At 34.3% G+C, this 25,000-nt stretch overlaps 1 protein-coding gene and 1 pseudogene across 2 annotated transcripts in view; both read right to left on the bottom strand.

Annotated features, from left to right (window-relative positions):
- Positions 1-25,000, bottom strand: part of LOC145252784 (crystallin J1A-like) — a 624,153-nt gene that overhangs the window by 101,630 nt on the left and 497,523 nt on the right. The window lies entirely within an intron of this gene.
- LOC145253151 (5S ribosomal RNA) lies at positions 12,878-12,995 on the bottom strand (annotated as a pseudogene).

Below are 25,000 nucleotides of genomic sequence, written 5' to 3'. Positions count from 1 at the left end.
TCTCTCTCTCTCTCTCTCTCTCTCTCACTCTCTCTCAAGTATAAGAAACAAACAAATATGCCTTGTTCTTCATGTCAAGCGCTTCAGCACTCTTACAAGCCTCAGCCTTAAGAGACCATGGATGCTATAGCAACAAAGAAAACAAAACAAACGCGTGACATGCACTAAAATGAAACATTTGTAAATTCTCATAATTCTTTAATACGAACTCTCCATAGACATCTCAACTTGTCTTAAATTCATTTTTTAAAAAAAAAAGGGGAGATAATTCTTCATTCGATTGAGCTTCTTCCTTTCAAAGGATCCATGACTAATCACGGAATCTGGGTAAACAAGATTCTAAGGTGTACATGCCAAGAGAATTATTTATATAAAAAAAAAAAACAGATCCCGAACCCCGCTTTTTCTCTTCCCTCCAAAAACACTTCGAATTTTTATAGAAATTTTATTTTTTTGTATTTTTGGAAGACTGTGAATCGGTGGTGAGTCGATTAGAATATTCCTTACTGATAAATAAGGAAGCGCTAATTTTCTGTGATGTGCCAAAGCTGTAATTTTGAAGATTTGGAACAATAATCAAATTCCAAAGAGTTCTGATTTTTTTTTTTTTTTTTTTTGTTTCATCAGTAAGAATTTGGTTTTTATTCGATATCAGAACCAAAAAGAAGAAGAAAAAAAACATGGCTAAAATATATATACATGTGTGTGTGTGTGTGTGTGTGCGCGCGTGCGCATGTCTTTGATAGAATTCTAAGCTTGATTACTCATATACGAATAAATGCATGCAAATCTAATATATACATCAACCCTAATTAGAACAAAAACGGCATACTTCGAATTTCGGCACGGATGCACTTGCTACGCCTACTGAAATCTAAACAGCGAAAAAGCTGTCTGCAGAAAATTATATACACCCACACATACACATATATATATTAGTGATGGGACGATTCCAATATTTTTCCTAATTCCGATACAATTACCGATTTCTTACTAAATCACCGATTCTGATTCTTTATAAACCTCTCAATATTTAACTACGAAGTAGTTATTTTTCCCAATTGTCATAAAAACACGTGTTAAATGTGCAGATATTTTCTCAAGCGTAAAAAAAAAAAAATGCACGTGTATGTGATGATTTATATGTTTTAGTTTTACTATTAGCTTAAAATCAAAATATATTTATTATTTTATTGTTATTATCAGCAGGGAAAGATTTTGCTTTTAACAATATTAAATAAAAAAATATAATTAAAAGAATTGTTTTTGGCATCGGAAAATAGGTACTAATTTTTCCCATACCGATACCCTTAAAATTCCGATTCCAATTAATCGTCTTAAGACTAATTATATATATATATATATAACTACCTAAAAACCGTTCATTGTCAATGAACTCAAACGAACGAATGGACTTATCGTGACTGCTACGAGCATTCGAAAATGAACCCCTTACTTGCCAAACGCATATGACACGTACACAAATCCTTTCTCTCTCTCATCTATTTCATATACTCCAGTGTCTAGCTAAACAACTAAAAACAGCCAAATCTTAAAACCCCAAATTGAAATTCCTCCCCCTCCTCTACTTACCCCTCACTTTTATCTCCCTCTCTCCCCCTTCCTATATCACTATATCTCCACCCATGACTAGCTGAATTTGCTAACCCCCCACACACTACAATCTAATGTATTTTAAACTTCAAAACTTAACTATTGTCAACCTCCGCCCCCCTTTTTCTTCTTTTTTTTCTTCTTCTCGTATTTCCTCTAAAAGCGTTCTTCCAAATAATAATTGCCATTTCTGTAAGGTCTGACGAGGCTACTGGATCGTAAATATGGTCCGGCAACCGAAACAGATAAAACGGCAATAAAAAAAAAAATAAAACGCATATTTGCTCTGCAATAGTATTGAGCACTCTCTTCAGGTTTTTAATAATTAGCATTTTTGCTATATATATATATATATATATATATATATATATATATATATATATATATATATATATATGATTTTTAGACTGTGAGAGATTGTATATAATAAATTCCACAGCCAAACAACGTCGCAGCCCACAAGAGCCATGACAGTCAAAGAACCGGAAGTCCAAGACTCGAGTTTCGCCCTCATTTGGGCTCATCAGTTAGACACATCCGAACTAAGGATTCGAAACCCGAAATATATATATATATGTGTGTGTGTGTGTGTGTGTGTTTCTCTCTGTATATTTTTATTAACTGGAATAGTATTCAAATATATAAGCAAATGACACAAAGTGTCTTAAGCTGGCTCAATACTGCAATACTTATATATATATATATATATATATATATATATATTGGTTATCACTTTTTCAAAAACCGCAAATTTAAGCTAAATTGAATGTAACTGTTTAAACAACCTATACCTTGTTTGATTCGCCTTTTATTACCACCCAAAGTATTTTTTCCTAAAACTTTGTATTTTTCTGAGCAATCGAATTTAAAGAGACAATAATGTGTGATTTTAGTTCTCATATCGGTGTCATTGGATACATGTATCCATAAAAATAAAACTTAATAGATAAAAATCCATCCAATAACTGATATTTTAAAGTTTATTATCCATTTTCATATTAAGTTGAAAGGAATGACAAAAACGTAAATCACGAAAAAATATTTAGTTTAAAATGCAAAAAATGACTTACAGCGCCGCTAAAAAATATTTAGTTTAAAATACAAATAATGACTTACAGCGCCGCTAAAAAATATTTAGTTTAAAATACAAATAATGACTTACAGCGCCGCTAAAAAAATATTTAGTTTAAAATACAAATAATGACTTACAGCGCCGCTAAAAAATATTTAGTTTAAAATACAAATAATGACTTACAGCGCCGCTAAACAATATTTAGTTTAAAATACAAATAATGACTTACAGCGCCGCTAAAAAAATTTAGTTTAAAATACAAATAATGACTTACAGCGCCGCTAAAAAATATTTAGTTTAAAATACAAATAATGACTTACAGCGCCGCTAAACAATATTTAGTTTAAAATACAAATAATGACTTACAGCGCCGCTAAAAAAATTTAGTTTAAAATACAAATAATGACTTACAGCGCCGCTAAAAAAATTTAGTTTAAAATACAAATAATGACTTACAGCGCCGCTAAAAAAATTTAGTTTAAAATACAAATAATGACTTACAGCGCCGCTAAAAAGAAAGTCCGGACTCGTCATTTAAAATTTTTTTTTTTTAGCTAAATTGAATGTAGCTGTTTAAACAACTTATACCTCATTTGATTCACGTTTTATTCCTCTATAATTTTTCCTGTCCATATTTGATATTTAATTGAAGTGTCCTAGTGTTCACGTCAATTTAAAAAATTAAGTTCAAATCGAGAAGGCAAAATAGAAAGTCCGCACAATAGCAAATCGTTATTTAAATGTAACTTTAGAACATTAATACAACACAAATACAACAGGAACACAATGGACTAGTTAATATTTGCTATCTGGACCTCCACCACCTTGCGGCATTGAAACTGTGCTCCTAGAATTAAATTCTTCATCCTTCCTTCGACGGACGTACTGCCTACCATCACTGCCTAGCCAATTGAACTTGCTTTCGTCGCTAAAATCACTTTTGAAGAGTATGACAAAGACGTCACGTTCCCCCCCCCCTTTGCGTTGCGGGTTCAAACCTTCCTGCTTGCCTTCTACCATTTTTTTTTAACACCTACCCCCACCCGGGATGCCTACTACTTTTTTTTTTATTCCTTAATCGAAACACCCGGGTAACGCCGGGTGCCCCCGCTAGTCTAAAATAAATTCCGAAACAAATCCTTCACTTTATTTCCATAATGAGATTTTCTTTTCTTCTTTCTATACCGATTTCCAGTTTGAGACGTTTTCTTGATGACAGACGCTATCTTATATAAATTAATGAAGCATAATATATATATATATATATATATATATATATATATATATATATATATATATATATATATATATATATATATTTCTAGCCACATGAAAAAAAATTAAATTTAAAATTGCTTTATGGCTTTGTGAAAGATTTTGAAAGAAACTTTTTTCATGTGGAAATTTGAATAATAATAATAATAATAATAATAATAATAATAATAATAATAATTGAATATTAAATACCTCCCAAAAAGCAAATCAAATCAACAAAAAAGTTATCGTCTGTTTTTACGAAAATGAGATTTGGGGTAAAAAACTCCATCAAAAGGATTTTCATTCCAAGATGAAGATCGCGAAATATCTTATCTTTGAGATAAAGAAATTCAGTGCCGATTGGATAATGTCATGGAATTCTCTTTCAGCATCAGTGATATTGAATCGAACTTCAAAAATTGTTGAGACTTATTGATGTCTACATGGGAATCTTACTAAAATTTAATTCAAAAATTATTTTTCATTTCTATAGTTGGTTCTGTTTTTTTTTTTTTGTTTTTTTTTTTAGAGAGACTGCGAACTTTGAATCAAAGTAAATCGCAAAAAAATATTTTTATTATACAAATATGTGCTTTATTCCAAAGATTCATTTTGGGTTGGAATTTATAATATAAATACAATTTGGAGAATATGGCTCCATAGTTCATGCGTATATGACGTAATCTAGAGGTCCAATGTTCACAACTGTACGCATAAAACTTCCAGGTGGTCTATTGTGTCTGGTCTATCAGTATAGACATGGAACTTTACATATCCCTCACAAATAATGAAATGGAGTTAAATCATACGAGCTAGGTGACTAGTTGCTTGTGTCATGTTGATTAATTGGACTATTATTCTCAACTTTGGTGTTATTAGCACAACGTTTCGGTCGTTGCAACCTGCGACCTTCTTCGGGTCTTGAGAACATGCTTCTTTTCCTACTAAGGAAAAAGATGATTGGTTCTGCATTACAAGAATTCGAACCGTTTGTTTAAGGGTGGGGCCGTAGATTGTAAAGACGGTTAAATCATCAGGGGTCACTAAGATATTTGTTAAATATCTATGGCTCAATTTTTAGGGATATCTATACTAATTGTTAATATTAATGAAAAAATCTTTTACGAAACACAGGATCGATATCCATACGTATTTTTTTTTTTTAAACACGATGTAAGTAGGTGACTAGTTGACGTCTAGAAGTGTAAGCCATGTTTAGTTTCAGAACAGTTTCCGATTGTTCGTTGTTCTATACAAGTCCTGAGAGGTGACTGGTTTGCAGTAGACAGTTCTCGAGTTGGAATCCACAGAGGAAAAGATTCTTCCGTGTTGAGACAAAAAAAAAAAACATTTGCGAATTTGCTACAGAAAGGTTTAATATTTATGGAGCAATTGTGGTTTCTGATTGGTTGGTAGCAGGACATGAATTAATTTGATTCGTCAGTTCATAGCAGCATCGTTTATAAATAGAATCTCCCGACTGTGCGAAATCATACCCCCATTATACTCCGGTAGGATGGGATGTATCTCCTAGTGGCTTCGGCTACAGGAAGACAGGGTAGTTGTACTCGTCAAGGATCCATTCTTGACACTCAGCCCGACAGGTGAGGGGCAAGGAACCGGCCTAGCACCTGTCGGACTGAGGTACACCACTTGGGTACTACTGAGGAGGTCCACCTTCCTAGGCCTTGCCACCGGGCTTTCCGGTGGGGCAAATTAATGGCTTGTCGCCTGAGGCGCCTCTACTGGGGAATGCCGACGGGGATGCCCAGGCAATTTTTGTTGAGGCGAGAGTGCCCCTTCTTTAGGGGAGCTCGCCTGTTCTCCACCTTCCGGCCTTGTGCCACATTTTTCTGTGGTAGGCAGCAAATAAATATCTACCCCATTATACGACAAATATTGTAACATCCTCCCTATTTTTTTTAATAATGAGGAAGTCCCTTATGTTTATTCTGCTTAAAAATAAATATATATTTTATATTCAATTATACATAATAAAATTAGATATCATTTGGATCTTATAATTGTAGCATGTAAAAAGACGCCATCTTTAATTGTGTTCAAATGTCAAACAGATATATATGTTTACAGAGAAAAGAAAAAAATAGAAAAATGGAACGTATTTTTACCTTAAAAGGGGATGGGTTTTTGAAAAAGAAGCTATTTCTTTAATTTGATTATGCAGTTTTGTAAAAAAGAGAAAAAGAAAACGCATACATATATACATATAAATAAATATACATAAAAATAAACATACATGCAATATGTACCCGTTGTTTTTTTGTTTTTGTTTTTTTATTTTTTTTTGTTAATTAAACAATGCAAAAAAAAATAGGACATTTTTGAAAAAGTAGAAAGAAAACAAATGTGCACACAAAAAAATAAGTCAATTGTAATTTATGCGCGCCTTAAAATGAGCATTCCAATATATTTAAAATATAAGAAAAATCACACTGAAAATGTTTGCCCCCCTCCCCCCCCCCCAAAAAAAAACCTTCTCTTTAAACGGGTACATTTTGCTTGTATGTTTATTTTATTCCGTTAGCGAACATACATTCTTATTTTCATGTACGTTTAAAGCTTCAACAAACAATAATTTTCTTGTCGATTGTGGTGCCACGGCACATGTGATCACAAAGGAATCTGATTTTATCAATTTTGATCCCAACTTTAAGCCACAAAATCATTTTGTAGAACTAGCTGACGGGAGTCGAGTCAATGATATCGTTTTGAAAAGAGGCGATGCTAAAATCTCGCCAAGGAACAATAAAGGTGAACTGTGTTTCTGTATTCTAGAAAACGCTCTTCTAATCCCAAAATTTAAACAAAATATATTTTCTGTACAAGCTGCCAGTAAACAAGGTGCAAATATAAACTTTAGCCCCAATAAATCAAAATTGGTGTACCCGAATGGAATTGTATTCGACATTAAAGAAAATGGAAGACTATATTATTTACATAGCGTAGTCCAATCGAAAACCGCCTGCCATGATCTACAGACATGGCATAAAATTCTTAGACACTGCAATATTACTGATATCACAAACTTGCCGACTGTAGTTGATGGAATGAAGATACAAACATCAAAAAACTTTAACTGCGACGTCTGTACGCAAGGGAAAAAACAAACTATCAAAACAAGATACCAGACAAGAAGGAAAAAGAAAAAATTCCTATCAATGGTGCATTGTGACTTGAACGGTCCCGTGAAACCGATGGCCAAAGAACATTATAGATATATGTTGAATTTCGTAGATGACCATTCAGGTTTAATAATGGTCTACTTTTTAAAGAACAAATCTATAAATAATGGCTTGACTTAAAGTTTAAAATGCAAAAAAATCAAGTATCATAGTTGAATTGTACTCTAAAAGGAAACCTCCATTTCGAACGCGCCCCTGTCATATAAAATATTTTACAGTTGATTTTAAAGGCTGGACCTTTTTGCTTGTGTCGTGATAAACCTTCTCAAATGCACTTGTGATGTTAGGCCGTTTAAGGTGTTAACGTTAGTCAAGAATTGCCTGTTCTTTCTTTCATCGGATTTTTTTTTCCGATTATCTATTATCAATACTTATCGGAGACATTCCAATAAAAATTCTAAGAACACTGCCAGGCACATAAAGTACATTTGTGTCAAATTTCATAAAAATTCACTCAACTGTTTCGGAGCCCATAGGGAACGAACTCACACACAGACAAAGTTTGTTTTAGTAGAAGGCAGACGATATATATATATATTGTTTGTTTGTTTTTTAATATAATTATCCACTGACACGTATTTCATCGTCTACGACTCATCAGAGTGGCTGAATCTAGCGAGATTTGAAATGCAATTTCATAAATAATTGATTTCATTGAAAACATATCGCAAAAACAAATAATATATAAGTTATAAAAATATATATAGCAATTAAGCTACACAGAATATTCCGCGTTTCATTCACGCTCGGATTCGTCAGGCTTATGCGTGGATGAAACGCGGAATATTCTGTGTAGCTTAATTGCCATATATATTTGTATAATTTACTACCTAGCTCTACCTATTTATTGAGCACTGTTGAAGTAAATACTTAAAGTTTGCGCATAAAATTATACTTTCATATATTAATTTATGTGATTAAATGAAGTATATATATATATATACATATATATATATATATATATATATATATATATATATGAGAATCGCTGTTGTATGTTTTGTGTATTAACTGAGGGGCCATAAGTCTGAGAACGCTGGTGCAATTTGAATCGAGCCGTTCAACGTCGTTGTCGTCGATTACAGGAAACACACTTCATTGGCCTCCGCGGCAAAACAAAATTTAAAAACACAAGGAAGGGAAATGTCTGTCAACCATGGAAAGGTCACTAGGAAGTAATTTAAAATCTCGTACTGCTGCGAAGGAAACAACATAAAACAGAAACCAGAACAAGAATTCATGAATAAATATCGAGCTAAGAATTTCATGGTGGAAAGATTGAATGAAATGAAGTTATTCTCTCGCTTGTTTGTGTGTGTGTGTGGGGAGAGAGAGAGAGAGAGAGAGAGAGAGAGAGAGAGAGAGAGAGAGAGAGAGAGAGAGAGAGAGAGAGCTCTTTACCTTGTCATATGCATATACACTGTGTCTATGCATATATGTATGTGTGTGTGTGTATATATATATATATATATATATATATACACACACAGACATAGACACAGTATGTGTATATATATATTACTATGTTGTAAATCATTCTAAAGAAGATTTGTCATGTAGGTCCCAAAATTTGGTCTACCTGTTGTCCTGTAAAAACTGTAATTTACAATACGTAGGAGAAACTGTAATGCCTCTAAATAAACGAATGAATTTGCATAGGACTAGCACTAAGGGATGTATTCATGTTGTTAAACATTTTAAAGAAACCTGTAGTCAGTCGTCTTTTTCCGTGCAAATAATTGAAAAATTTAAATGTAATGGATATAATAGTCTAGGTAATGTAGATAACGATATCCTAAGGATGCGTCAGGATAAGGAAGACGATATAATTAAAAAAATGCGAGTAATTTACCCATATGGGTTGAATAGTAAAGTTAAAAAAAATAACATACAAGATTCTGAAATTATAGGTAGATTATATCCAGCTTTGCCTCGCTACGGTATTAGAGATAGAACTCATGTTAATAGAAATAATAGAAAAGCAGTTATTTCATGTGAGGATTTTTTTAGTAAAATTAAAGATATAATTATTAATAAAATTATGAGTCGTTCAATTATATAAGAAAATTGCTTAATCAAACAAAAAAGAAAGTTTTGAAGGAAATAGCATCTAAAATATTATTACAACCGGATATGATATATAAGAAGGACTATTTCATTCAATGGTATGAATATATTCTAGATATAATTGACACTAAATTATATAAGCCACCAGGGAACGATATAAAAAAGAAACCTAAAAATGTTTGTGTAGTTTTGTATGAAAATAAAGGTTTTGATGATGTAAATTTACCTAAAATATTTAATAAACAAAAAAATATTCAATTACTACCAAATGAGTTCCAGAAAAAAGATCAAAAACCAATAGTTACATATAAACTAGGGACAACAATACGCAATAAGATTTTTAATTATAAGAAAACGGTAGAACATATAAATATAAAAGATAATAATATAAATATTCCAGAATGTGAATGTAATTCCTCTCCGTTCTGTAATAATGAGATAAAACATGTAATTACAGGAGATTTAAATATAGTAAATAATCCTAAATTAAGAAAACTACTTAGTAAGGGTCCAAATTATAGAGAACCTAAATGCCTAAGTTACACTAAATGCGTTAAAGAAGTTACTAAAGCACTAGAAGGTTTTATTATGTCTATGGTAAAGAAATATAGATTAGCACAGTCTACGTTTGATGCATGGAAAAATAGTATAATTGAATGCGTAAATAAAAAGGTTAAACATATAAAACAATTTAAACGCCCTAGAAAAACCAATCCTCTTTTAAAAAATTCAGAAATACGGGAGGAACTTAAAATACTTCAAGAAAAGTTCGTAATAGTTCCGATTGATAAAGCGGCAAACAATATAGCCTTTATATGTAAAAAATATTATATACAACGGTTATTGATAGAAGTAGGACTTATAGGAAACGATTCGGATACTTATAAAGTAAGTAATAGTAATTTAGATAGTATTATTTTGAATAATAGTATTATTAATGAAAAAGTAGGATTAAAGTTAGAAGATAAACACAAAAATCTTCCATGTATGTATTGGATACCTTAAATGCATAAAAATCCAGTTGGGGCTAGATTTATTGTAGGTTCAAAGACGTGCATCACTAAACCTCTAAGTAAAGCTATATCTAAAATATTTAAATTAATTATAAATCAAATAAATAATTTTCACCTGAAAAGTAAATTCTATAGTAATATAAATCTATTTTGGGTAGTAAATAATTCCAAACCAGTGAAAGAAAAATTAGATAAAATAAATTCCAGAATAAAAGCAAAATCTATAGCTACTTATGATTTTAGTACGCTATATACTAAAATTCCGCACGAAAAACTTATAAAAGAATTAAATGATACTGTAGATTTGGCTTTTCAAGGTGGAAAAGGTAAATATATAGACTTTTCAAACTCTAATGCTTTCTGGTGTAAAAATAAAAATAGCAAAACTAGTATTTCTAAAGGTATTTTAAAAATGCTTGTAAGTCATCTTATTAAAGAATGCTATTTTCAAATAGGAAATAAAATATTACTCCAAACGATAGGTATCCCAATGGGATTGGATCCGGCACCATTTTGGGCAAATTTGTATTTACATAGACTCGAGTATATATATATATGTCATCATTATTAAAAACAGATATATCTAAAACATATAACTTTCATGGGTGTAGGAGATTTATAGATGACCTTATATGCATAAACGATAATGATGAATTCGAAAAAAATAAACATCTTATATATCCAAACGAACTAAAATTAAATTGTGAACATAGAGGACAACAGGCTACATTTCTGGATTTAGATATAAAAATTGAGGATGGAATTTTTCTTTATAAAATATTTGATAAAAGAAACGCTTTCCCCTTTAAAATAGTACGTATGCCCCATAAGGATAGCACCTGCCCCGTTTTTGTGTTTTATGGAACCATTATGTCAGAGTTTTTGAGAATAGCTCGCGTTACTCTAAAATTAACAGATTTTATACCACCAGTTTCTAGCTTAGTAATAAGGATGATAAAACAAGGTGGAGATAAAAATAAAATATTTAAACAGTTAAACAAAGCATTTGTTCGTTATCCTGATGCTTTTGAATCGTTTAAGATAAACCAGATTATATTGATAAAGGAAATCCAAAACTATATTAGCAATGTATAAATGTATTTATAATTACATATAATAAATTTATATAGTTAAAAAAAAAAAAAAAAAAAAAAAATGTATATATGTAAAAATAAAATATTTTTAACCTTTATATATCTAATTTTAAATAAATAAGAATGTAAATATACAAACTACTAACTATAGTGGGGGTGATAAGTAGTTAAATGGATTAATCCAAATCTTATAAATACAAGAATGATAAATTAAAAAATTAAAAAATGTATCCATTTTAAATGTGGAAATTGATGAATCGCACAGGTAAGAAATTCATTTTTATACTATGAAAAGGTTAGTAATTACAATTAAGAATAGGAAATTGGGGAATAAAAATTTTTGTAACTTGTCTTCTTCCTAAGATTAAGGGTGGTGGTGTTTGATCAACACTGCTGGGGAGCCATGATGTAATACACTGTTTTGTTTTTAAATCCCCGAAACAGTGTTTCATGGTAAACAACTGATGATCCCTTAAAAAATATAAAAATTGGTATTATAGTAAATTTGAGAGTTGATGCAGTGATTGCAGGTGATTAAATGACTTACTGACTAGATGTTTTTTTTAATGAATGATAAAAAATAATTTTTTGTGTGGTTTCAAATGTTAAAAACTTCAAAGACTATATATATATATATATATATATATATATATATACACACACACACACTGCTTTAATTTTTTTTGTGTATTGATATTCATATTAAAACCCCCTTTTCTATTAAAAAAAAAAATACAACTTTGTTATATATGGCTCGTAAAATTGAATTCATCTGCAAAAGATCTAGCTAATTTGCATATTCTTTTAAACCTTCATTTTAATTAATTCCCTCTAGTTTTTTCTGTTTTCTCATGGGATTATCATCTTTAGTTAACGTGAATTCATACAGATATTCTACATGATTTATATTTGCGTAAAAAGGTTATAGTAAACACAAACTTCTTTATATATATATATATATATATATATATATATGTTTAAAAAATTTTGCCTACCAAACTCGTCAGTTTTTTGTCTACAGACATGAAACTTAATATATAGGGTATTTGAACTCATGCGAAACTTTATATTTGGGTTTTAGCCGGGAAAAATCGGTGCAAAAGTGTGAAAATTAAAAAAAAATGGAATTTGCCAAGTAAAGGTCGAACGACAGTATTATGAATGTGCATGCATTACGTAATAGCTATTGGTTCATGTTTTAATTTTTAGCCTTGCAGCAAACATATTTTCATAGGTCAGGCATTAACGTCAAAGGGAAAAAGTAAATCATAAGTTAAATGTTTTGGTTTCGATTCTCGGTGGTGGCACACGAGTCATTTTTATTTTTTTAACTTTTTAAACCATTACTATATATTGGGTCCAATGTAATCTATAATATAAATCTCATCTGTCTGTCAAGAGACAATGGATAACTCCTGTAAGGGTAGCTGTGCGTATAATTGTAAAACAAGTGTTGAGCAATCTCCAACCACACCTCCCCTGAATCGGCACAGTTTTAGTCCAGTGGCAAAGAGAGGCCCAAGATTAACTGGGAACTATGCCAAGATAAGCGGAGACTACATACAGTACCTGAAATTCCCAAATGGTCACCCATTTTAGTACTGACCAGGTTCAATGTTGCTTAACTTTGGTAATCTGACGAGAACTGGTGTTCCAACATGATTATACCATATAAAGAGAATATCTATAATAACAAAATTAAGTTGGTCTGGTTTTTTAAGTTAGACCTAAATAGTAATTCATCTCATAAACTGTTATTTGATTCTGTCTCACCAATTTATATTTATTATTGCTGCAACATGTTCTTTGCAATAAAGAAGTACTACGCTTCAGTTTCTTTCAGAAATAGTTTATTCTAACTAGGCACATTTACCAGATGTAAGCAATCTTCGATTTCTACCAAATAATAAAAAAAAAAAAAAATACTAAAACTGGATTTTTTCTCCAAGCAAAAGATTATCATAACACGGTGTCTGAAAAATGTACTCACACTTCGAATGGCGATACAATCATTATTTATAGAACATAAAGTGAAATTGAATAGTTTCGAACACAGAACACAAGTCTAATTAAAAATCTTGTCTGTAAATGTTCAAATTAATGACCATTATTGTGCAGACAACGCTAAAAACGTGCATCAAGAGGTAATATATTAGTGACAGTTAAAGTGCGAGTACAATTTTTGGACACACTGTCTTTCTGTGTGTGTGTGTGTGTGTGTGTGTGTGTGTATATATATATATATATAGATATATATATATATATAATTATTTCCACAGTCAAACAGTGTCGCAGCTCACAAGAGCCATGACAGCCAACAAACCGGAAGTCCAGGACTTGAGTTTTCACCCTCATTTGGGCTCATCAGTTAGACATATTCGAACTCGGGATTCGAAACCCGAGCATCTTGCATGCGAGGCAAGCACTCTGCCACATGAGAAAATGTGCAACATGCAAGAAAGTTTATTAACGCAGATCAAGCAAACCGTGGCGGAATCCGTCTGTGGAATGGACCTACTTCTTCTCGAACAAGAGATGTGGTCATCCAACCAAGCTATAACCCAAACCTATGTCTCACAAGTAGGAATTTTATACTCACTACGACGATGCCATCCAACATGCTAACCTAGCTATCACTTAGTAATAGAGTTTTCAGAAAGAAATTATATGATTATTTCCACAGTCAAACAACGCCGCAGCTCTATATAGGTGAAGCCTGGGCAATACGTTTGCAAAACTAGAACGCCCATATCCTCCTTGCTGCAGTTAGGTTTACGCGATCGATATTAAATGTTGTAACACGCACCAAAGGACTCGCAACCACTACAAAACAGGTACAGTGCATTTTTTAAGGCACTTTCTATATTAAACAGGTTTTTCATTTGAACTTAGTTTTTTTTTTCTCTGTAATTTAAGGAGATCAGAACCTCGGGTGAAGCCAGGTATCCCTGCTCATATCTTTAGACAGTTGTAGTTCCTGTCTGTATTTTTGTCCATGATGCATAATCATAAAACGTGTTTTCTGTTTTCTCACCTTCCTTCTCCGTCTGACTTGTACTCTAGATAACGGCCGTGTTTGGCCACAACCTTTTTTAATATGATGCTTTGTAGACAGGTGTTTTATCGCAGACCGTTTGGCACTTTAATGCTAGCAAGATCCAACCATTGTTTGTAAAAAAACCCAAAAAAAACAGCCGAATATGCGGGGGAGGGGTACCCCCTCCTCCATGAGTGAAAAATTTACTTTCACCGTGACTAATGAATGGATAAATAAATTTCGGGCAATTTTATCCCTACAATGGCCCATCCGGGGAGGAGCAACCAAAGTTATCTCGGAAAATGTGTTCTGGCAAAAAATTTACTTTTACCATGACTAATGTTTGTGCAATTTTTTTTTTTTTTAATCCAAGACGTGATTATTGAGAAAAGTAAGAACGGACGAACAGGAGTGAATCACTTGGGCTGAATAAGAGTTCATAGCATGTTGAATAGAATGGAAATGCTTTTTGATTTTGTCTCTTTTTACCACAGACACACACATGAGTGGTCTCAGCAATGACAACAAGTGCAGGTTCTGTGACACAAAAGCAGAGAGTGTGAGCCATCTGACATGCAGCTGTAAGGTTCTGCTTGAGGACGGCTACAATACAATGCGACACAATCTCATGTGCAAATATCAAGATAATCTGCAAAAAGTTGGTTATCGAATGCAACAGCAAGTCCTGGGAACATTTACCAGAAATAACAGTTGCAAATAAGTAGTGATGGGACGATTCCAATATTTTTCCCAATTCCGATACAATTACCGATTCCGTACTAAATTTCCGATTCCGATTCTTTTTGAATCTCTGAATATTTAAATATGACGTTGTTATTTTTCCCCGGTTACCGTAAAAAAACACATGCTTAATGTGAAGATATTTTCCTAAACGAAAAAAAAAAAAAATACACTTGTATGAATCATTTATCGATTTTAGTTTTACTAATAGTTAAAAAAAAAAAAAGAAAAACAATAAATATTTATTATTTTATAATTATTACCGGGAAAAGAAGATTTTGCTTTAAACATATTCAAACAAAAATAGACAATTAAAAGAATCGTTTTGGCATCGGAAAATATGCACAAATTTTTCCGATTCCGATACCCCTAACTGTTCCTACTTTTCCATACATGATCCACTATGATTATGTAATTCCTACAGCTAAGTATTTAGAAAACGGAGCTATTAAACCTGACATAGTGATATATGTATATATGCATATGGGACATGAAGGAGAAAGAAGCAACCTTAGTTGAAGTTAGTGTCCCCAATGATGATGGGTCGAACGGAGCTGAAAAGAAGGGGATAATAAAATATCGGGGTCTTATTATGCATGACATTAAAAGAAACTGGAATCTTAGGAAGATCTCTATCATTGCAGTAATTATAAGAACAATCAGACTCATGTAAAAAAATTTCAAAAACTATCTAGCAAATACACCTGGTGAACCAAGTGCAAGAAAAATTCAAACAATTGCATGTAAAGGAACGGTTAAAATCTTAAAAAAGATCTCTCGGTTTGAATGTATGAGATAGTGAGTGAATGTTTGGCATCCGATAGAATGCTCCATCCCCAACTTGAACAAAATTTTTAAAAAATTGAAAAGAAAAAACAAGTTTGAATTATGTACTAGAATGAAAAGATCGTAAAACCATGCATAATTACCTAAAAAAAAAAAAGAAAAAAAAAAAGAAGAATTTCATTTTGGGCAGGTGATTTAGCTGAGGGTGTCAACCTACAAATTTGGTATTATTATAAAATCAACATAAAATCGACAAAACGACCAGAAATTTAAAATCCCGCATTTACAAACATAAACATAAACTGTAAAAGCAATCCCACTACTAGTACATATGCAGGAACATTTTTACCCATAATTATGATTTTACAAACTGCCCCTCCTCAAAATTGAATCTTCTCTTCAACGCCACAAGTGCATCAAAAGTGCTGTAATCATTCTCTCATCACCATCTAATGTAAACCTAGATTCAATGTCGCAACTCACAAGAGACATGACAGCCAACAAACCGGAAGTCAACACTCGAGTTATGCCCTCATTTGGACTCATCAATTAAACATATCTGAACTTGGGATTCGAAACCCGAGTCTCTTGCATGCGAGGCAAGCACTCTGCCACATGAGCAAACATGCCACACACAAAAAAATCAGTTAATTAAAACAGATCAAGCAAACCATGGTTTGTTGGCTGTCTTGGCTCTTGTGGGCTGCGACGTTGTTTGGCTGTGGAAATAATTATATGATCTCTCACATTCTGAATATATATATCTCATGATTCTTTGAGGAGTACAAAATTTATATAATGCAATCATGAATGGAAGACGAAAATTCACGATTAAAACATTTAAAATAAATTAAAATAAAGTCAACGTTTAAAATAAAGTTAACGAGGTGAAGAGAAAAAAAGGGGGGGAGTCAGCTGACCGGTTTCGCCCTCGCTTTATCAAAACTGTATCGAAGGATTTGAGAGAGAAAAAAAAACATGAATGGGAATCGAAAATATGTATAAATAAAAATAATGTTGCGTTACATTATGTATGGGGGGGGGTTGGGGGGGGGAGCGATTGAAATACAACAACGCTATATTACTCGAAGATCCTAGAGACTAATTACGCTCAAATCCAAAAGGCATTCGCTCTGCTTACTGAGGGAAGGCCTTTTCAACCGAACATGAACAGTCTCCAAGATCTTTAACTGAAATAATGAGTGAGCACGACGCAAGATTGAAAAAGAATCCGTGCTAAAGTTCGCTGCAGAAGACGGGGTTTTTGATAAGGTGGTCAGTAATTGAAGACCCGTATGTATTGGAAATTACGTCTGTTGTTTGGTATGTCCCGTTTTTGATTTTGGTAGGTAGGTTTTGTTGGACTGAGCGTGATTAGTCTCTAGGATCTTCGAATAATATAACGTTGATGTATTTCAATCGCTTTCCCCAAATTTTTTTCCCCGTACATAACATAACGCAACGTTATTTTTATTTATACATACTTTCGATTCCCATTCATGTTTCTCTCTCTCTCTCTCTCTCTCTCTCTCTCTCTCTTTCAAATGCCTCGATACAACTTTGAGGGCGAAACCGGTCAGCTGACTCCCTCATTTTTTTCCTCTTCATCCCGTTAACTTCATTTTAAATGTTGATTTTATTTTAAACGTTTAAATCATGAATTTTCGTCTTCCTTTCATGACTGCATTATATATATATATATATATATATATATATATATATATATATATACACACACACATACACACCAAACGTTTAACAAGATTGAACCCATGCCTTTTTTCCAAGAGATATCTGAAGAGAACTGAACATGATTGAAACATGTATTATAAAAATTTAAACACGAATAAATTTATTTTACAACCGGGCTATGCTGGGCGACCTTCTAGTATACATAAAAAAGTGATCATGTGTGTGTTTGTTTGTGTGGAACGGTCTCTACTAAACTACTTTGTCAATTTTTTGTCTACTGACTTGAAACTTGATATATAGAAGATTTGGACCTGTGGAGCAAATTCGATTTGGTTTTTACCCGGTATAAATAGATGCTAATTGGTTCCAAATTTTTAAAAATTGGAATCTGGCAAGGGTAAGTCGACTAAACATGTATTTTCTACACATACACAAACATACATTTATACGATTAACTACGTTAATTTTTTAAAAGTTTTGATATACATATGGAACTAGCTCAGACTGTAACAAGTAATTCTGGAGAGCTATAGGTTTTGGGTTCGATTCTTGCTGATGGCACCCAAGTGATATTTTTTAAAAACTTTTGAAATCATTACTATATATTTGGTACAATATAATAATAAATACGAAATCTATATAAATTAAAATATCATATTTAAGCATATTTTATGAATGGGCCGAATACTAATATATATATATATATATATATATGGCGATTAAGTTACACAGAATATTCCGTGTTGTATCCACTGTAGGATTCTTCAGGCTTATGTGAGAATTTTGTGGTTGTCTCGCGTTTTTATATGCACACCTTCTATTGAGTTTTAGTTAACCAATCAGCTTTCTAGTATCCACCGCACCTTTCTTAATCAGCCAATGAGCAGGCACTTACAGGACAAAGGCCCAGTTGTCCTGTAAGTGCCTGCTCATTGGCTGATTAGGAAGGGCGCGGTGGATACTAGAAAGCTGATTGATTAACTAAAAACTCAATAGAAGGTGCATACATAAAAATGCGAGACAACCACAAAATTTTTGCATAAGCCTGAAGAATCCCAGAGTGGATGAAATGCGGAATATTCTGTGTAGTTTAATCGCCATATATATTTTATAACTTACTAACGAGCTCTACCTACGTATTGAGCACTGTTGAAGTAAATACTTAAATTTTACGCATAAATTTATACTTTCGTATATTAATTTATGTGAGTATGAGGGCGTACAATAAGTAATGCCCCTGACCCACTTCCAGTTGTCTGATCTAGCTGAAATTTTGCATGTGCAATGACTTATATATCTACGGATTATGTGGCAAATTACAGCTCTGAACTAATTGTGGTTTCTGTTTTACAGGTGTTTGAACTGAGTCGGGTGTTAAATGGAGCCTGTTGAATGTCGAGCAGTGGTCCAGTTTTTTGTATTTGAAAGGACGCACACCACAGGAGACTTTTGATGAAATGAAAGAAACTTATGGTAATAATGCCCCATCATATGACCTTGTAAAAAGCTGGCATCGTGAATTCAAAAATGGCCGGAAGTCTGTGGAAACAGCTCCAAGACCTGGTCGCCTCCCCCCTTCTGCAATTGATGAGGCATCTGTCTGTCAAGTTGAGGCTGCCATTTTGGAAGATCGGCGCATTACTATTAGGCAAATAGCCCCAGATGTCAAGATTAATACAGAATCTGTGGAAACTATCATTCATGACCATTTGCATATGCATAAGGTGTTTGCCAGATGGATTCCCAGGTTGCTCACACCATTCCAGAAGCGAGAATGCGTCGAGTGCTTGAGGATCAATTTGGAGATGTGCCAAGAAGATGAGTCAAAGTTTTTCAAAAGACTAATTACACAGGATGAAACCTGGGTCCATCACTATGATCCAGAGACCAAAGCCCAGTCAATGCAGTGGAAGCACTTGGACTCACCACCTCCAAAGAAGGCAAGGGTGCCTCCCTCCGCTGGCAAGGTCATGCTCACAGACTTCTGAGACCAGGAGGGAGTAGTGATGACAGATTTCCTGGCAAAGGGTACCACAATTACAGGAGCCTTTTATGCTTCACTTTTGAGGAAATTAAGGGAAGCTATCAAAATCAAGAGGCGGGGCAAGATCAGCAATGATACCCTCCTCCTGCAGGACAACGCCCCGGTCCACAACTCGCATGTCACTAGATCAGAAGCACGGACATGTGGTTATGAAATCCTTCTCCATCCTCCCTACTCTCTTGACCTTGCACCCTCTGACTTCCACCTCTTTCCAGCCATGAAGTTGTTTTTGAAAGGAAAGCGTTTCCCAAATGATACAGCCTTGATTTCTGAAGTCACGTCGTGGTTGGAGAACTAACCTGGTGTGTTCTACAAAAATGGTCTCCAGAGCTGCATCAAACGATGGGAGAAATGCATAACTCTGGGTGGTTCCTATGTAGAGAAAGACTAATAACTGTGCCAAGTTTCGTTGCTCTGCTGCTATGGGAAGTGGGTCAGGGGCATTACTTATTGCACGCCCCTCGTAAATGAAGTAGTTATATATATATATATATAATTCACATGCATATACATAAGTTTTTTTCTCATACTTATTTTGGGACCCAATACAAAAAAAATTTCAAAAGGAACAGTGATTTGACTAGACAAAACAGAATTATGCCCAGCAACATCCCAAGAAGCATATAAAAAAATAAACCTAGCGAAAGCGATGTTTAAAAAAAAAAAAATGAGAAAATTTTATTCTCATCAGATAAGCCAGTCTGATTCCGAAGAAAAGGTCATGAAAACCTGATTATTATTCTCATAAAGCCGCAGCATCGCAAGCGAAACGGTCTAGAAAGGCGTTGGTTGCTATGTCAACAACCAATCAGGCCAGCGTCTATTGCCTTTCTTTTTGCACGGGCCATTCGTTCAACCAATCGGAAAGGATGACACTGGTACTTCGAACAAGATCCAGTGCATTAAATACATAGGTTGAACAAGATCATGTGACCTTATAGAGAGTGGGTATTTTGAGATAGTTAATTAAGTTACAATTGGTCAAGAGATAGAATACAGGTGGACGTGTATGTAGCTCCGTTTCCCATGGCAACCGGGATAACAAAATGATAATGAAAGCTAGAATAGCAAAGTGAGATCGACTGAATGATAAGAGAGTGAGAGAGGTGCTACTGTTGAAATAGTTAAAGCAGTTTAGTTTTATGACATATCAACGCTTTTCAGGTTATTTAATGCTGAATTTAGTCCTTTTGGTAACTGCAAGCACTTGTGCCCACTCGACGTAAATACTCCGACAAGCAGCTAAATCCCACCCCCCTCGCAGTAGAGATCCCTAGATGTAAGAGAGCCTTCTACTCCAGTAGTTTCTTCCCCAGAACAGCTAGACTTCCTTTCCGGGCCCCTGCTTCCCCAACTGTACTGACATACAGAAGTTCAAGTGTAATGTGAACCGACATCTTGCTGCCCAACTCCCCACATTGTACCCCTGATGCTTATGTCCCTGATAGTAGCCCCCTATAACAAAGTGGCAATGTGCCTTGTTTGGGGGTGAAAATGTAATTACAAAAAAAAAAAAAAAAAAATTGTTTATATCTTCAAATATTTACTCAGCGTTTGGTTTGGTTGTTTGTAGAGGACTATTTGTAGAACAAGTTCATGGATGCAATAGTGAGCTGATGGGGCAGGGGTCGGAGCTTGGCAGACAATTCAAAATCTATTAGCTTAAGGACTCGTTTTGGTACCTGTCCAATAGAGACAGACTAATCGTTGATGCATTGCCCCCCCCCCCAAATGGGAACACTATTCCATGCATGAACGAATAGTGTAGAGATATAGGTGTGAGTATCTTTTTAGTGATAGAGCAAGCCCAACTTCTTTGCAGCAGACTTGGCAATGTCTACTATGTATTTGTTCCAATTCATGTTATCTATGTATGTTAGCAATTGGTGGCTGAAAAGATTTCTTTGGAATTGTCAAAGGTTCAATTTAGTTGCTGTGTTTTACGGCATATCAAACCTTTTTCATGTTGTTTGATGCTGAATCCAGTAATTTTAGAAAGAGTTTTATGTTTTAAGTTCTTTATATCTTCAAATATTTATTCATGGTATTTGGTTTGGTTGTTTTGTAGAGGAAAATTCTCTTTTTGGTTCCTTGCTTTGCAGAACATGATTAAGTTGTTTTCAAGGGAAAAAAACAATAACATCAATTTTGGGGGCATTCAAGCCAGGAAGCCGATGTCTTCAGACAGCCTGGTCTGGTAACACAAAGGTAACCATTTCCTATTTTATTTTTGTTTGCATAATATAAGTTGTCGCCCTAAAGAAAACAACACTACAGCTTTATTTTAAGGCGTTTATTGTAAAAATCAATTCAGGTAACTTGATTATGTAGTAGAGTGGACATCTATTCAATGTAGCCACCTTCAACCTCAATCACCGCCTTGATATGAATCCAAAATTCGGAGCATGCCTTTTCTACAAGCACTAGTAGGAGCTCGGTGAATACTCAGTGGATGGCGGCAATCAAGCTGCCTTTGGTATCATGGGAGGTCATGCTAATGATGTTCTCGACATATGACCAAGTAGAGTAGTCCAGCGGGTTCAGGTCAGGGAGGGGGGAGGCCAGTAAAAGAAGTTTACAGTCGTAGCACTCCATCTGAAGCCAAGCCTGGATCATTTTGGACTTTTGGGCTGATGCCAAGTCCTCCTGCCACATCTAGGATCTGACAGCAGCCACCTGATTGCACCAGGGGATCACGACATTCTCCAGCACATCCAGGTACACTTTGGTGTTGACTTTCAAGCAGAGTTCGAAGATGTGAGGTGGCGTGATGTGGCCCTCATTTGAAACCACACTAAAGACCATAACAGCAGTGCATCTCAGATTTCGCTTGTTGAATATTGTGTCACTTTCAGACATGATAAAAGATTCCTATCACTCTTGGGATTTGTACACAACTGGCCAACTAGTAGATGGTCTGCAACAAAAAAACGAAAATCGGTTTTCCTCAAACGGAAATAGAATCATGTCATCTTTTCTAGGGAGACAATTTTATCATTCAACCCTGTAGTAGGTGTGTTCACTCATGGGCTGTGAGATCAAGGTTCAATCCTTGGTTGGATCATACTAAAAACTTGAAAATGGTACTTCATGCCCTCTTGCTAAACATTCAGCATGCTAAGGAGAGGATCACGGACAAGTGGAGTAATACTGTGAATGAAATGATACCCTCCCCTACATCCCAGTGTAGCAGCTAATGAAAACAATGCCTTTGGATCGCCCTCAACTATAGACAGCAACTAAGCTTAGTTTAGTGATAGAATATGTTTTCTACAGAGAAAACATTAGGGAGAATCTTTGTTTAATAATAGAATTTCAAACTGAACCACAGAAAGTAGGTTTTTCTTGTTCTGTTAGCCATGATGAAGTTATTGCTTTGCCAATGCGTTCCTCTAATCGACCCGCTTTGAAAATATAATAATATTGTTACCCTTTTTGTTTTGTTTTGTTTAGTTATCGTCCGCAGTATTTTCAAAAAATGAAAAACGTCGAACTTAAGAGTTTAACTTTTCCAATTAAAAGACCGATGCGTTCCTCTTATTTTGTCACGCATGGTGTGGTGAGTGTAACACGACTTGACGCCACTTATATATAAAAGCGAAAATGTGTGTATGTATGTTTGTATGCATGTATGTGTTCGTGTTTGTGTGTCCGCTAAAAACTTTCGAAAGACACAGCAAAGATTCACAAACTCGGTATCATATCGAAGCTCCATCCTTCGCTCGAAAAATATCGAAAAATTGGCCAAAAACGTTCATTTTTTCACCCCGAAATCGACAATTTTCGACGGCGGGGGATCAACAAAAACGGTCCTCTCGTGACGATAACCGGTTCTATGCCTGCGTCATATGACGTCATGACCTGATTTACTTTAAATAGTTAAAAAACTGACTAAATTTCATGTACGTCACGTTAGGTCAGTTGGTTAACGCGTTGCTTCGTTAACTAAACGTTTTGGGTTTGAATCGTGGTGTGAGATGTCCTTATTTTCTTTCGATTTTTTAAATTTAAATATTGAACCAGTGTTATTTAAGCCATTTTTCACATAGCGTTCGTTTTTCTGTTTTTTTTTTTTTACTTCACTTATCCACCCCTGACCACACACCCAAAAACACCCGGGTACCCACCGATTTTTTAAATTTTAATATCGAAACAGGCTTATTTAAGTCATTTTTCACGTTTTCGTTTTTCTGGGGGTTTTTTTTCCGTTTGCCATACGTTAGTTTTTTTTGTGTTTTTTTTTATTACCCCCCCCCACCCACTTAAGTTTTAACGTTCGTTTTTATGTTTTCTTTTTTTACTTCGCTTATAACAAACAAACCTGATCATTGACCTCATTTGCTGAATAGCTTCCGTCGTCATCGTAACGCTCGACGACTTCCGTGCGCGCGCCTGTCAATTTGGTTCTTACTTAAATAAATTCAAACATCTTTCAGTAACTCATTCTGGCTGGCCGATTTTATTTTCAAACTTAACCTCAGGACTTCGGGTTCGATCCTACCCCCCCCCCCGGTTTCTTTTTTATTTAACACCACACACACCTACAAACACCCGGGCAACGCCGGGTACCCCCCGCTAGTCTATATATATAAAAGCGAAAATGTTTGTGCGTGTGTGTGTTTGTTTGTATGTCTCGCAAAAACTTTCGACACGGGCCACGGATTTTCGCCAGATAGGTATCATTTTAAAGCTCCAACCTTTGCCCGACCAATATCGAAAAATTGGCCAAAAACATTAATTCCTTCACCCTAAACTGGGCTTTTTTCTACAAGGAGGGTGCCGAAAAATTTATTCCTTCAGTTTCTCTCATCCTGCTACTACGACAATAACGTCATGTTTGACCTAGAAAACGTTGATGTTAATTTCAACCACCTGCAAGTGTTTTTAAAGGTTTAATTTTATCCGTTATTAAATGTATGCCTCTTTGGTGTAGGGGTAACGTGTCGAGCATTTTTTTTTTCCACCTTAGCCTCGATGCTTCAGGTTCGAGCCTGTCTTTCTATCTAAACTTTTTTCCTCTTTTACACCTTTTTTTTTACGTTTGTTCGCTGTTTATTTTTGTTTTGATTTTTCCAATTTTTCTTAACATCGTGATTTTTTTATAATATTAAAACAGGATTACCCTCTCGTACATACACACCCCAAACACCAGGGCAATGCCGGATACCCCCCGCTAGTAAGTTTATAAGTAGAGAAAGACATTATCTCTTGCTGCATGTAACGTCAGAGAGAGTAAATGTGCAAATAAGGTAACTCTTGACCAACAAGCTACCTCATACCATCAAGCGGAGTGGATAGAAGAATGCCTCGAGATCTCAGTGCTTTATCCGTATTTATGTTTATATCATGCAATATATATATATTATGCAATGTATATATA

The sequence above is a fragment of the Euprymna scolopes genome, chromosome 29, assembly GCF_053919585.1.
Source record: "Euprymna scolopes isolate OS-2025 chromosome 29, ASM5391958v1, whole genome shotgun sequence".
NCBI lineage: Eukaryota > Metazoa > Mollusca > Cephalopoda > Sepiida > Sepiolidae > Euprymna > Euprymna scolopes.
The sequence above is the reverse complement of the archived record's forward strand: the minus strand, read 5'-3'. Positions and strand labels throughout refer to the sequence as shown.